Here is an 11,932-nt window from a genome sequence, read left to right as displayed (position 1 = left end):
GTCCTGTTTTTTGAGAAGATATAGAAAGTTATTCTGGGTATATGATGGGCAGCAGAGAAGTTTAAAAAGAGGGAAGGCTCCTCAAACCCCCATTCACAGAGTAAACAAGCAGGTGTTAGGGACATTCAGCATGGAGACAAGGGACAGGTTCCTTTACATGCATTTCTGAAAGCTACAGAAAAAAGCAGCATTAATAACAGAAAAAACTGATGGGTGGATTGTGAAGAACAAAATTATGCAGTAACCCAGAATGTTACCAGCAGCTCAAGCATCTGCAGGTTGAAGATTACTTCATTCAATTTTCTTCAAATAATGCCCATTCCTTTACATATCTCCCTGAATCAGTGGAAGAACTATTTTTCACAGAAGAGCCTGAGAGAAACAAGCATCAGTTGTGGCCATTAATTTTATGAATGATTTGTTGGGAACTGCATTAAATGGCAACATCAGCCCACAAATGAGCTTTGAAATGTTCTTATTCCAAGCCTGTGCAGATGGGCAATTTGCTGTGTAATCAGTTTTCATAGCCACCCTTTCAATCAGGGTCACTTGTCTTGTAACTACACTCTTGTTTTGCAGGTTTGTATTTCACACCATCTCAGAAATGTTGCATGTACCAGGCCAGTGACCAAAAAAGAGATCACTCAGAAAATACAGCAAGGTTATGTCCAAAAGCCCTCTGAACAGGGGTCTCAGCAAATATAATACTCTGGGAATATCAGTAAAAGAGAAAGATATAGATGAAGAAGAGCTATCTAGCAACCAGTAAGTGACAGAGGCTGAGACTATTATTCCAGCTATTCTGTGAAACATGTACATGTGTGTTGTAACCCAAGTAAATTACAGCAGTGGTATTCTTGTATGTAATTAAAAAGAAGTCTCATGTGAAAGTAGGAGAGTGATATGACAGCTATGTAAATTCAGGACAATGCCACCCAAAAGACTTTATGGCTCTCCTATCACTTAGACACTACATTGGAGAACATACAGAGATTAACCTCCAAAGTGATACCGAGATCAGAGTATAAAACATAGGGGAAAATATCAGAGGAACTGAATTTATACAGAGATCACTCACTGGGGACATTACCAATATGTAGAAGTGCCTTTAATGAAGTAAGGGAATTCTTCACATTAGTACAAGAAGGTAGAACAAGAAGCAGCAGCCTCAAACAAAGGAAGAAAAAGTTTAGGTTAGATATCATGGTTTTTTTCCTTAAAACAGACAAGCTGGGTATTGAAATAGGCTGCCCACAGAGAGGCTATCTCCTTAAGATATGAGTGAGAGTAGGTAAAACTTCACATGAGAGGGAATGACACAGCCATGCAAGGTGGAGGTGTCAGTTTGAGCCCTGCTAATTCTCCTAAACCAAGAAGTCACCTCTGGAAGTAGTGGAGAGGGGTTGCACATGTGCTGTGACCCTCGAGCACCCGTAGTGTGAGGAAACTGCCCGCAGGAGAGGGGTAACACTGTCACAGCAGTAGCTCCTGCAGCCTCCATAATGGCCAGGTGAGGCAGCCCCATGCATTTCTGAGGATTTGGATGACTCAGGAGTTTTCTTCCAGTCCTTTGTCCTTGGTTCCAAATGGACTATAAATTATATATCTATTCATAGATATAATTCTATAATTCTATATCTATTCATTCACTCTGTAATGCATTAAAGCAATGAAAGACCAGGAGGAATGGACAAAAAAAAGTTCCAGTGAAATGAAGACTTGCATGTGGCACCTGTGTTGAATTTTCTCATGTAGGAATTTCAAAGCACCTTAAAATAGCATGGGAAAGTCATGGTAGACTAAGTCTGAGGGAGTTTTCACTGTGAGTTGAGAATGGCCGGATTTGCTCCAAGTAGTGAAAGTACATGTAAATAATCTCAAGAAGAGATGCAGATTTTTCCTACTGCTCTGCACCACTTTTTGGTTCCCTATACACAAAATCTGAAGGGGTTTTGTACATTTTGTGTGTTTGTTTATTAACATCTATTCCCTTAGCAAGGGTGTTTCCCTTTTTTTTCCACAAGCCTAGTTAAACAGAACTCAAAAGACTGAAGAAACAAAACTGCTGTTGCAGAAACCTCTAGAAAGCACAAACCAGGATCATATTAATACCTGATGCCTCAGAGGTAAAAGCTCAACTATACCCCATTAGAAATATTCCATTTGCAGGGCACCCTTCTATCCCTGTTAACATGTAAACTTGGACTGTAAATGGGTCATTCTGTGCATGCTTTCTGTCCCAGGACATGAGTTTGGTGTATTTTTTTTCTGGAGGAGGTGATAAAGAAAAAGGCAGTTTCCCCTGTTACTATGCTGGTTGCTTTTTTTCTAGTTGTTTTAAAGGCAACCCTTTTGAAATCACTCTCAGAGGTTCAGAACACTACAAAAGATCCAGGCAGAGAGATTAATAAGCAGTATGGTGCAGGTGAGGCACTGAAAGATACAGGATAATACAATTTATCACATGAATTTAACCAGAGCTAGAGGGTATCTCTCAGCCAAGCATGATTTGATTCATGTGGACACATACACACGTACATGTGCACACACAGATGTGAGCGTTCCGTGTGTGTATGACAGAAATTTCTTCTGTGCTTTGTACTGAGGGTATTCGTTGGAAATGATGTATGAAATGAAATCCCCATGCTCACGGCACGCAGGGAATATCAGACAGAATTCCACAATCACTGCAGAGATGGGCTTTGCTATTGGCAGATCAAACGCAGCCAGAAGAGCAAACCAACCTGAAAGACTCTGGGGAAAACAAATATTTTTTTTAAAGTTATAAAATAATGTTCCCACCCTTTTAATATCATTTCTCCCATCTTCTCTCCCTCTGGCATTCCCCTGGGCAGCCAGCTACATTAGCTGGAGCCTTAGAGAGATAAGAGCCCTCCCCACACATATTTCCCCTTAAAAGCCCTTCACAATGTGTTAAAATTACATTTTGAATAACACTTTCTAGCTTTTTTTATTAATTTTTTAACGTGTTTTTACCATCTGAGGTTTCTTAGCAATAGCAGTGGGCAGTCATATGGGAAAGGGGGGGTCGTCCTCTTTTCTCTCCCACACTCACCAGTACCATGCATTTGATGTTACCTCTTTGAAACCCAAAATAAATAAAACCATATCCCAGCTATGCCATGAGTTGTAAGGGGAACCTATGACAACAGGAGCGGCTTCCCCAGGCCTTCCCATCGTCTATTCCTGGGCCATGGGAAACCCTCCACGGGAAGGAGGAGGTGTGGAGATAACCTCTTCTGGGGTGGTGGGGTTTCCCTCCACCCGTTGCTGGTGCTCAAGCACACCTTAGCAGTTCCAGACTGCTCCGTACGTGGTGGGATCATTTCAGCTTGGCTATACATTGCTGAAGAAGGACGTTTATTTATAATACGCGGTGTAGGAAATTAGGCCATTGTACCTCTGCACAGGGGAAAGATTCATAAAAAGTCACACAGAATTATTCTTATATAAGTGACAATGACATCGTTGTAAGGAGGAAGCAGAACTTTATTTGTCTTACTTAAAATGATATATAGAGCACTTGTCTGTTTATTCCACTGCAAACAGCTTCTGCAAAAACAGCGGTAATTCCCTAGGGGGTTCTGCTGATAGTTATAAGTTACTTGAGCAAAATCTCTCAAGTGAGCTACTGCCTTACAGGTAGCCATTATTCTAGATTCAAAGGGCTTTTTGTTGTGTTTGTTTGCTTGTTTGTTTGTTTTTTAAAATTATGTTCAGTGTAATGCTGCTTTTTAAAATATAAATTGTGTCATAACATTGCTACTTTTCAAGGGGGTAAGTATCTGTATCTAAATCAAAGGATGCGCTGCCAAAGGAGAAACCAGTCAATAAATTGGCTTCACAATCAAATCTGGCTCAGGTTAAAGCAAAGTTAGTTTGATGGATTCAGCTGAAACCTAGTAAATAGCAGCCTACATAATTAAGCTGCTCTACCTTCATGCAGTCTCCCTGGAAGCTTATGGGCATCTCTAAGGCACAAGAGTGACAATCAGTAGCTAAGCCGAGGAAATGAACAGGCAATATTGCCCACCCAGACGTCATTCCTTACCCCCCATTACCATTGTCTCACCTCTCAAAAGGATTAGCAAAATTTGTCTTCGATTCTTTGACGGGCCTGCAACATCCTTCTCTAATTTAAGAATGGATTCTGGGTCTGAAAATCAAATAACTGATATTATTCAACGGGCAAAAAATCAACACTGAAACTTAGTTTTTCTCTCTCATTCTCATTTATGCAAGCTTATGAGCCTATTGTCTATGAAGTCTCAGCCTTCAGTAGCACATTTGGAGGGTGTTTTTAAACAGATGACAGGAAGAAAAAAAATAGAAAAGTGGGATAAAAAGAAGTCTTGTAGTCCTCACAAACACTGCATTTTTTTTCCAGGGGGTAGGAAAGAGGGTAATGAATTCTTTGATGAGGCCAAAAGGAATGGGAATTGACACTGAAGCTGACATGGGTTTTCACCATATTCTTATTATTAATTAATTGCAATCATCAAACTATTTCTCAAAGTAACTCAGTTTTCCATAGCTCGTTCTTGACTGATATTATTCTGGTTGCTCAGCAAGAATGAAAAGTGCAAGGTTTGAGTTTCTTTTTAGTGTTTTAGTCCCAAAAAAGAAGTTTTCAAAAGTTGAAAATGTATGAAGATTGGCTTAAGTATTCAATGGGAATAAAAACAAAACTAAATTAATTTCCAGGAAATTAATGCAAAGTTTCTAATTTACTTTGAGAAGTCATCATTGTTTCTTGATTATTTTTGGTTCTTTGGTGACCCAGGGAAATTCTTTTTCACTATGACAAAGCTTCTTTTTCTGTAAAAAATGGTAATAATAATTACCTGCTTCACAGCAGTGTGGTAAGATTTAGTTAATTAGTGTTTTCAAAGTGCTTTGAGATCCTAGGATGGAAGATGCAATAGAAATGCAAAGTATTATTATTATTCAGAGTTAACAACCAAATTTCAACCATTTGCACTTATCCATCTTAACAGCATGTACTCAAGGGAAGAAAACACATAACTTGTCAGCAGACAGTCCTCTTAATGTGGGTTATAAAACCACCTTCTTGATTACCATCTGGAGTAACATTCACAAGTGAGGGATAGCAGATGTGTGCGCGTGGAGAGATGCATCCCACTTCCCCAATCCATCGGACACATCAGTGTTGCCATACTGTATCCATCCAGCCCACTATTATGCCTCTGATGCCAGCCAGCTCTTGATGCTCAAGGGCAAACAAGAGCCACTCTTGCCTTTCCCTCCATCTCTTCAGCGAAAAAAGCAACAAACAACACAAGTAAACTCCCCTTTCCTCCTTCCACTTCCCTCTTTCATAATAACAATGCAGCAGCCAACTGTGCAAAGCTCAACAGTGGATGAAAATGTCTTCCTGACCCCTGTGTGCAATTAGTTTCCTCCCAGGAGCATGAGATTTGATTATTTTTGCCGTTATCTTCGCTTGTACAGCCACAAGTGTTATTATCTCTTCTCCATTTTTCAGATAGGCTTTTTTTTTCCCCCTTGAAGATTAGCCTGAACCTTCCAGAGTCCTTGCAGCGAGGTGCCCTGTGGTGCCCCACGGAGATGTGCTGCCTCCGTAGCAGGAAGCAGCACCAGTCTGCAGTTGGCTTTTGCAACCCTTCTGGGCCCCTCAGACCTCTCCAGAGGCCTGCAGGGCAGGGGTGGAAATCCCTAAAAGTATGTGGAGGCAGAGGAGCTTTGTGAACATTGTGCAGAAGAGAAATTTACTGGGATCAAATGTTAAGAAGTGGGTGGCACGATTTAATTTAATTCTGCTCGGATTCTGCTGCCATCCTGCCCCTTTTTTAAGGATGAGGTGGTGGGCACATGAAAAAAGCCATCCTGCAACTCTCACCTGTGGAAAGCCAGCACTGAGCATGTGTGGTGCCATTTTATTTGCATGCCTTGGTTGGGAATAAATTGAAAGCAATCCTGCCCTCAGGACAGAAACATCAGCCCTCCCAAGCACCACACAGCATGCTAACGGGTCCACCCAAAAAAGCAGCCTGGGTGGAGAGCAAGCACGAATGGCTGCTAAGGATGGCATGGGCTGCATCATCAGAAAGGTTTGTGCAATATTATCCAGAAGTTCAGGTCTGGCACAGGAACTCCCAGAAGTGCTGTGTCCAAGATGCCATCCTTTTCATGGCTGCTCTCTCTGCCACTCTGTGTTTTATGGGCAGGTGGGGCCAATAAAACACCTCCCACTTTTAGGGGGTGACTTTCTGCTAACACTGGTGGGCTTTGGATCAGGCCCCTGCTCTAAGTCAGGTGCTGGCATTTACAAACTTAGGGGTGGGAGTGCTGGAATACTTAATCCAGTGCCAAAGAACTGCCGTAAGAAATGCACTAACAAAATATTTATGAAATGAGCTGCTTCCTTATTTTACTTTCAAATTGCGTTAAAAAGATTTATAGGTGACAGAAAACAATATTAAAGTCAATCAAATGCACAGAAGCCCCTGGATCCCCAGGATGCCACTCAGGGTAGTGACAGGCTATTTTAAGGCAGTGAACCTGCTTTGTTGCAGTGATCTCAAAAAGCAGGAGAAAATCCCGTTTGGGCTGAGCAAGTCTCTTTGTGCTGCCCTGTGGCTTTTTCGGTGGTGAGCCAGGGTTCAAAGGAGCATGGTGTATCTATCACTGCCATAGTTAATCCTATCATTAGAAGATATAAGCAGCCTTCTCCCACATTAGCAATGTTTACCTCATATTGCTCTAGCATTCATTTTCACTAATATGGTACAAAAGTGTAATGATGTATAAGTGTTTTTTAATGTTAAGTAAGTGAATACAGGTGGGTAATTTACCACTGGCTCTATACAGATTGGAGCTGGTATTTCAGAAGGAAGACTCTGGACTCTTTCTTCTGTTTATGTATAATTATTTTTATTTTTGCAGTGTCTTCTGCTACTCTTTTTAGTTTATACCACTAAGTCAAAGCCGTAAGTACCAGTTATTTTGGAGTCAGCAGAATGAAATGTTTGTTTAGAAAGCTTCCAATTAGCCGTGGGATGAGTAGGTTTGATGTGGAAGCAGGTATTCTTGTATTTGTGTTAAGAATGAATGTTCTGTTTGTGCGATTTACCTAGGAACTAGTGTGCCCTCCTGGGGCGTGATCTCTCTTGGAAGAATAAACCCTGAAATAGACCAGTGGTTTCTGTGTTGCAAGATGGAGGACACACAGGTTTCGTGCCAAATTCATTGGCTATCCCATTTTCACTTTCAATGTAGAATTCTTTCTTATTCATTCATTCCTATTAATATACTAACACCCAGAAACTCAAATGAAAGATTCACTCTGTGAAAAAAAAAAATTTAAAAATTAAAACATGGACAGAGAGACTTTGGACCAGCAACCCAACCATTCACATGTGGATGGTTCCCTGCACAACAAATGGACAGGGGCTCAGGAAGCAGTGAAGCCAATGGGCTTTGTGGGGTCGCACAGGTCAGACCCCACAGGGAGACCCACAACTGTGCGGCTTCTCACGTGCAGGATCGGGCTTCATTTCCACTTCAAGGGAGTTTTGACTCCCAAGCTAGTGTTGCAAGATTATTTCTTTTTTTTTTTCCCTCTGCTCCTTTTTTTAGAATTCCTTTCTTTGAAACGTTTTCCTCAGTAGTAATTGCTGCTAAAATTTCACAGAACATTTGCAAAAGTGACAGCCTAATTCTAGAAAATTTCAAACATTTAAAAGGCATTTGTATAGAATTTTGGTGCTGAAAAGCTTTGTTGGTGAAGTTTTGCTCACTGAAGTTAGCTAGGTAATTTTTGCAAATCAGAGGACTTAAAGTTGGGTATGTTCTGCTTCCATGAATTTTCTTGCTATATTTGGCATAACTGGAGGAAAAATTGTATATCAGAGATTCTGTTTTAAGGCACCAGATGGGAATTTCAAAGACCTTAGAAACAGCATTGAAAGTATTTACTTAAGATTAAGAAATTTCCAGTGAAAACCCTATTTAAAAAAAGTATCTGGTAGCTTGAAAAGGTTTTTCACGTTTGCTTTTGCACTAAATCAGGGTGCTAATTAGCTCTTGGTGTGGAAAAAATGATAGCGTTTTACAGAGTCTCCCTGTTTTGTACTTGAAGAAAACCTAGATGTTTCCAGATGGGCTTCTGCTCCATGGGGATCAGAGGAGTCCACCTGTGAGAGGTGGGTGCAGCCTTCTCCGGGGAAGCCCGTGTGCTCACAGCAAATGTGTGCACATCTGCTCCAGAGAGCTTACCAGCAAAAAGGCCAACAAAACCTGCTGTGTGTGAACACGACCATGGATCTTCAAAGCATCCCTCCTTTTGGGACAGGGAAAAGGATGCACAGCTCTGTGGAGCTAGTGGGGGCTACAGGTCCTTGCTAGCTGGTGATCCTGTGCATGGAGCTATCCAGGGACAAGGACTGCCGTCCTCGCTCCCAGCCCAGCTAAAGCTCCGTTCCATTCCCAGCCCTCTCCTTCCTTTCCTTCGGGCTGTAGCCTTTCTTTGTTATTTTCCTCTGGGGCTGCAATTTTTCCCGGCTAGCCACAGACAGTATATAAAACACATTTTACTAAAGTTCTTCCAACAAAAACTTCATTGAAACAACTTTTAAAGTTGTGAAAAAAATAACAGGAAATTCACACTTAGGCCCTTGAGGATGAAACATGACATATGTCTTCCAACACATAGGCACAATGGGGTGCGCTATAAAAGTAAATAAGGATCACACCATGGTGCCTAGCTGTTGGAAGACATGCCTTTTGCCATTAAGTTATCATTTCCTTACTTCTTTTGTCCAAACTCCCATGTACTTTTAATTGTTGACTCGGGTGACTAAATTAATCTTCTTTCTTTTATTTTAATAAAGCAATGTGTGACCTGCCTTAAGGTTAGAGACTAAAAATTAGCACAAGCATTAACATTTAATATACCAACCAAAATGAAGATTTACATTGCAAACGGATAGGCAGCCTAAATTTAGGCTGCTCACAAAATGAGGCTATACACAAATGTATTTCATTAATTATATATGTCTAGGACTTAAATACAGCCAACATTTATGCACACTGAGTACATGTGCCAAAAATGTTATAGTCTTGCAGTGGTGAGTGCAGTTTTAATTTGCATGTGCAATGTGTTTTTTCAATAAAAAAGGGGAAATTCCCTCTAATCTGCACATGCTTTCATTCTCCATTTAAAATACTGGCAAAAAATCTTGGTAGTAATGATCACAGACTTCACTATTAATATCCAAGATGCATTTCATTCATTTGAAAGCCTCCCTTGTGAAATATTAGCACCCATTTGGAATCTTTTCATTCTCCAAAATGATCAGCTCTGGGGATTTCCTTCCCATTGGGGGTTCTGGTGTATTTTTAAGGCCAAGTCATTCCTCAGAACATGGTAGAGAGGTAGAAACACCATTAACTATCATCAGGTTGCTCTTCCACATGACAATATCCCATTACTTATTACTGGAATGCACTTGTGAATTCTGTTTTAAGAGGCCCATTTACAGATGAAAGGGTGCAACCCAAGAACCTCAGGCTTCTGCAGGAGAGCCAGGCTTGGCGCAACATGACACCTCCTCCTGGCTCTGCAGAGATTCACTTCATCTTGCCATTCCTGCAAAACCCAAATCCTTAAATGCCCCGTATTTTTGCCCAGTAGTGGAACAGCAACTTACCCTTGAGCTAAACTGAGGCACTTGAGGATGACCATCACTCTCAGGTTAAAAAAGGTTCCTTCACATTCCTTCCTGACCATGCCCATTTTCCCATTGGAAGGGGATAGCAGTTGAACCAGCAATATGTTGCTGGTTCTGTGGTACTTACCCTGAGTGCTGGGCTGGGGGTAGGTGTGCTGCATTTGTAACCCATCTGATTTCCATGCATGGGTCCTATCTGCAGAGGGACATACTCTTCCACTCAGCTGGGAATTCAGGGCTGGAAAGGAAGGTCACAACCTCAACTAAAGAAGAACATAAATATACCTGTGAATTGTGGAGTAAACAGTTGCTGAGTGATTAAAAACTAAGTAAAGCTGAACCACTTACTCAGTTTTTAAAGCTGTTTGCTGCAAGCATCCTGCAAAGTGACAGATTTTTTTCTGCTATATAACAAAACATAAAATGAAAGGAGCCTTTCTTACTTCATGACAGCTTAAAAGTGCTGTGCTGAGGGTTTTTTCCTCATACTCTGGAGTGGTGTCACTTCAGGAGAATAGCTGTGCCAGGAGGGACCAGCGTGTGAGAGGGGCCCATCTCCACTCAAATGGCACACAGCATTGCAGAGATGAGACTGACCCTTCAGTACAGGAAACTGGAAGTTAAATACTGACAATGAAAAACTCTCAGGGTCAGGTCTCTTATGGAAAAGCATGTTTTGCAAGAGTGTGTCCAAAAAGAGGGATGCCCTGGATAGCAAACTGTGCTTCCGGTGATGAACACAAGCTCCTGAGGCACCCCACACATCAGTACTGCCCCTGGGGCAGTGCCTGCTATAAGCAGCAGATCACAGTCTAGCCCTGAATGGCAATTGTAAATATACTTCCTGTATTACCAAGGAAAGTCCTAATACCCTTTCTAGTTTATGTACGACATGCAGAGGAACCAGAGCCCTCACCAATGAACTATTATGGGTCAGCAGAAAGTTGCCCATCAAAACTGAGAAATACTAGACACAATCTTTAACACAGAGAGTCTGAGAGATGTTTATCTATATCTAGCATCCTTTCTATTAAAAGCTCTTTCTACCCATTGGTCAGGAATTCTGTGAGAAGAAAAGACTTACAGACCTGGTCCTTTGCCTCTCAGGTTAGTGCAGAACACTGTCCACCAAGGGAGCAAGAGCCATCTTCTGCCTTTAGAGGATGGGAGCACTTCCTCACGGGAAAAGAATGATGCACTGCCTTATACTTAGTCTGTCAGAAGAAAGCAGTGGCCATCAGATAAGGAAGGAAACCTTCCTCTCCACCCTTGCAAGAGCAACGCAGATCCAGACACCAGGGCTGAGCAGCATCTGCTTATCATTTTGGCCAACTCCGTAGTAGTTCTCACGTGGTATCTGCAGAGGAAATGAGTGTGTCTAGGAAAGCAGTTAGACTGCTAAAGAGAAGGAGTTTGCTGTTCTTATGTGAGGCAGCTTCTTGGGAAAGAGATCAGCAGAGCAGATGAAACTTCAGAATGAGAATCATGGGACATAAAGGGTCCTTCCTGAAACTACTCGGAAGCCAAGACACTGGGATCCAATAATTGGCATTTCTATCTTATTGCTAGCAGATGCACAGCAGAGCTTGGTTTGACAAAGGGATGAGCATGAGGTAAAGTAATGGGAAACTGTCCAAAGGAATTTGAAGAGGCACTTGGGGCTGGAGTGACATAACACTTTGTATTTAGGAGGAGTTTTGATCAGAATCCTATCTGAATCAGAGTCTAGGGCTGATGTTTGAAAAAGTTTGGAATTACACTTTAAAGTTTGATTCAAATCAGCTCCGGGTCTGATCAAGGACACATCATGAACTTTTACTCAGTTAAACTGATGAGCTTCATGTAGAATCTAAAGTGCTGCAAACTACCAACATTTATTATTCATAATAAATGAATGCAATTAATTTCTTCTTTTCTTATCTATCATACCATCTCTTAATCTTGGGGCAGCTTTCTGACTGATAGATAAAGCTTCTACCCTCTCCTTCAGGCTTCTCCTTAAGGCAAACTTCCACTTCCACTGAGTTAAGCAATAGCAAGTTGGGGAAATAGGTAGGTAAGGGGAATATTCAATATTTATAACTGGACCTCCTACAGAGCTTTTTGCACATATACCTAATGAACTAATACACTGTATACTTGTCTCACAGACTTTCATACATTACTCATCTGCCTAAACGGTTGGCAGCTAACTCAGT

At 41.4% G+C, this 11,932-nt stretch overlaps 1 long non-coding RNA gene across 1 annotated transcript; it reads right to left on the bottom strand.

The window, feature by feature from the left end:
* Positions 1-1,093: 1,093 nt before the first annotated feature.
* On the bottom strand, positions 1,094-11,488 carry LOC121665398. Its single transcript, XR_006016350.1, has 4 exons — positions 10,823-11,488; positions 9,862-9,972; positions 4,094-4,177; positions 1,094-2,754 (listed from the first exon to the last, which is right to left on the bottom strand). It is a non-coding gene; the product is annotated as an uncharacterized LOC121665398 (long non-coding RNA).
* Between the last annotated feature and the right edge of the window lie 444 nt (positions 11,489-11,932).

The sequence above is a fragment of the Corvus kubaryi genome, unplaced genomic scaffold, assembly GCF_017639235.1.
Source record: "Corvus kubaryi isolate FWS band 111438036 unplaced genomic scaffold, C.kubaryi_AGA036_p1.0 132, whole genome shotgun sequence".
Lineage (NCBI taxonomy): Eukaryota > Metazoa > Chordata > Aves > Passeriformes > Corvidae > Corvus > Corvus kubaryi.
The sequence above is the reverse complement of the archived record's forward strand: the minus strand, read 5'-3'. Positions and strand labels throughout refer to the sequence as shown.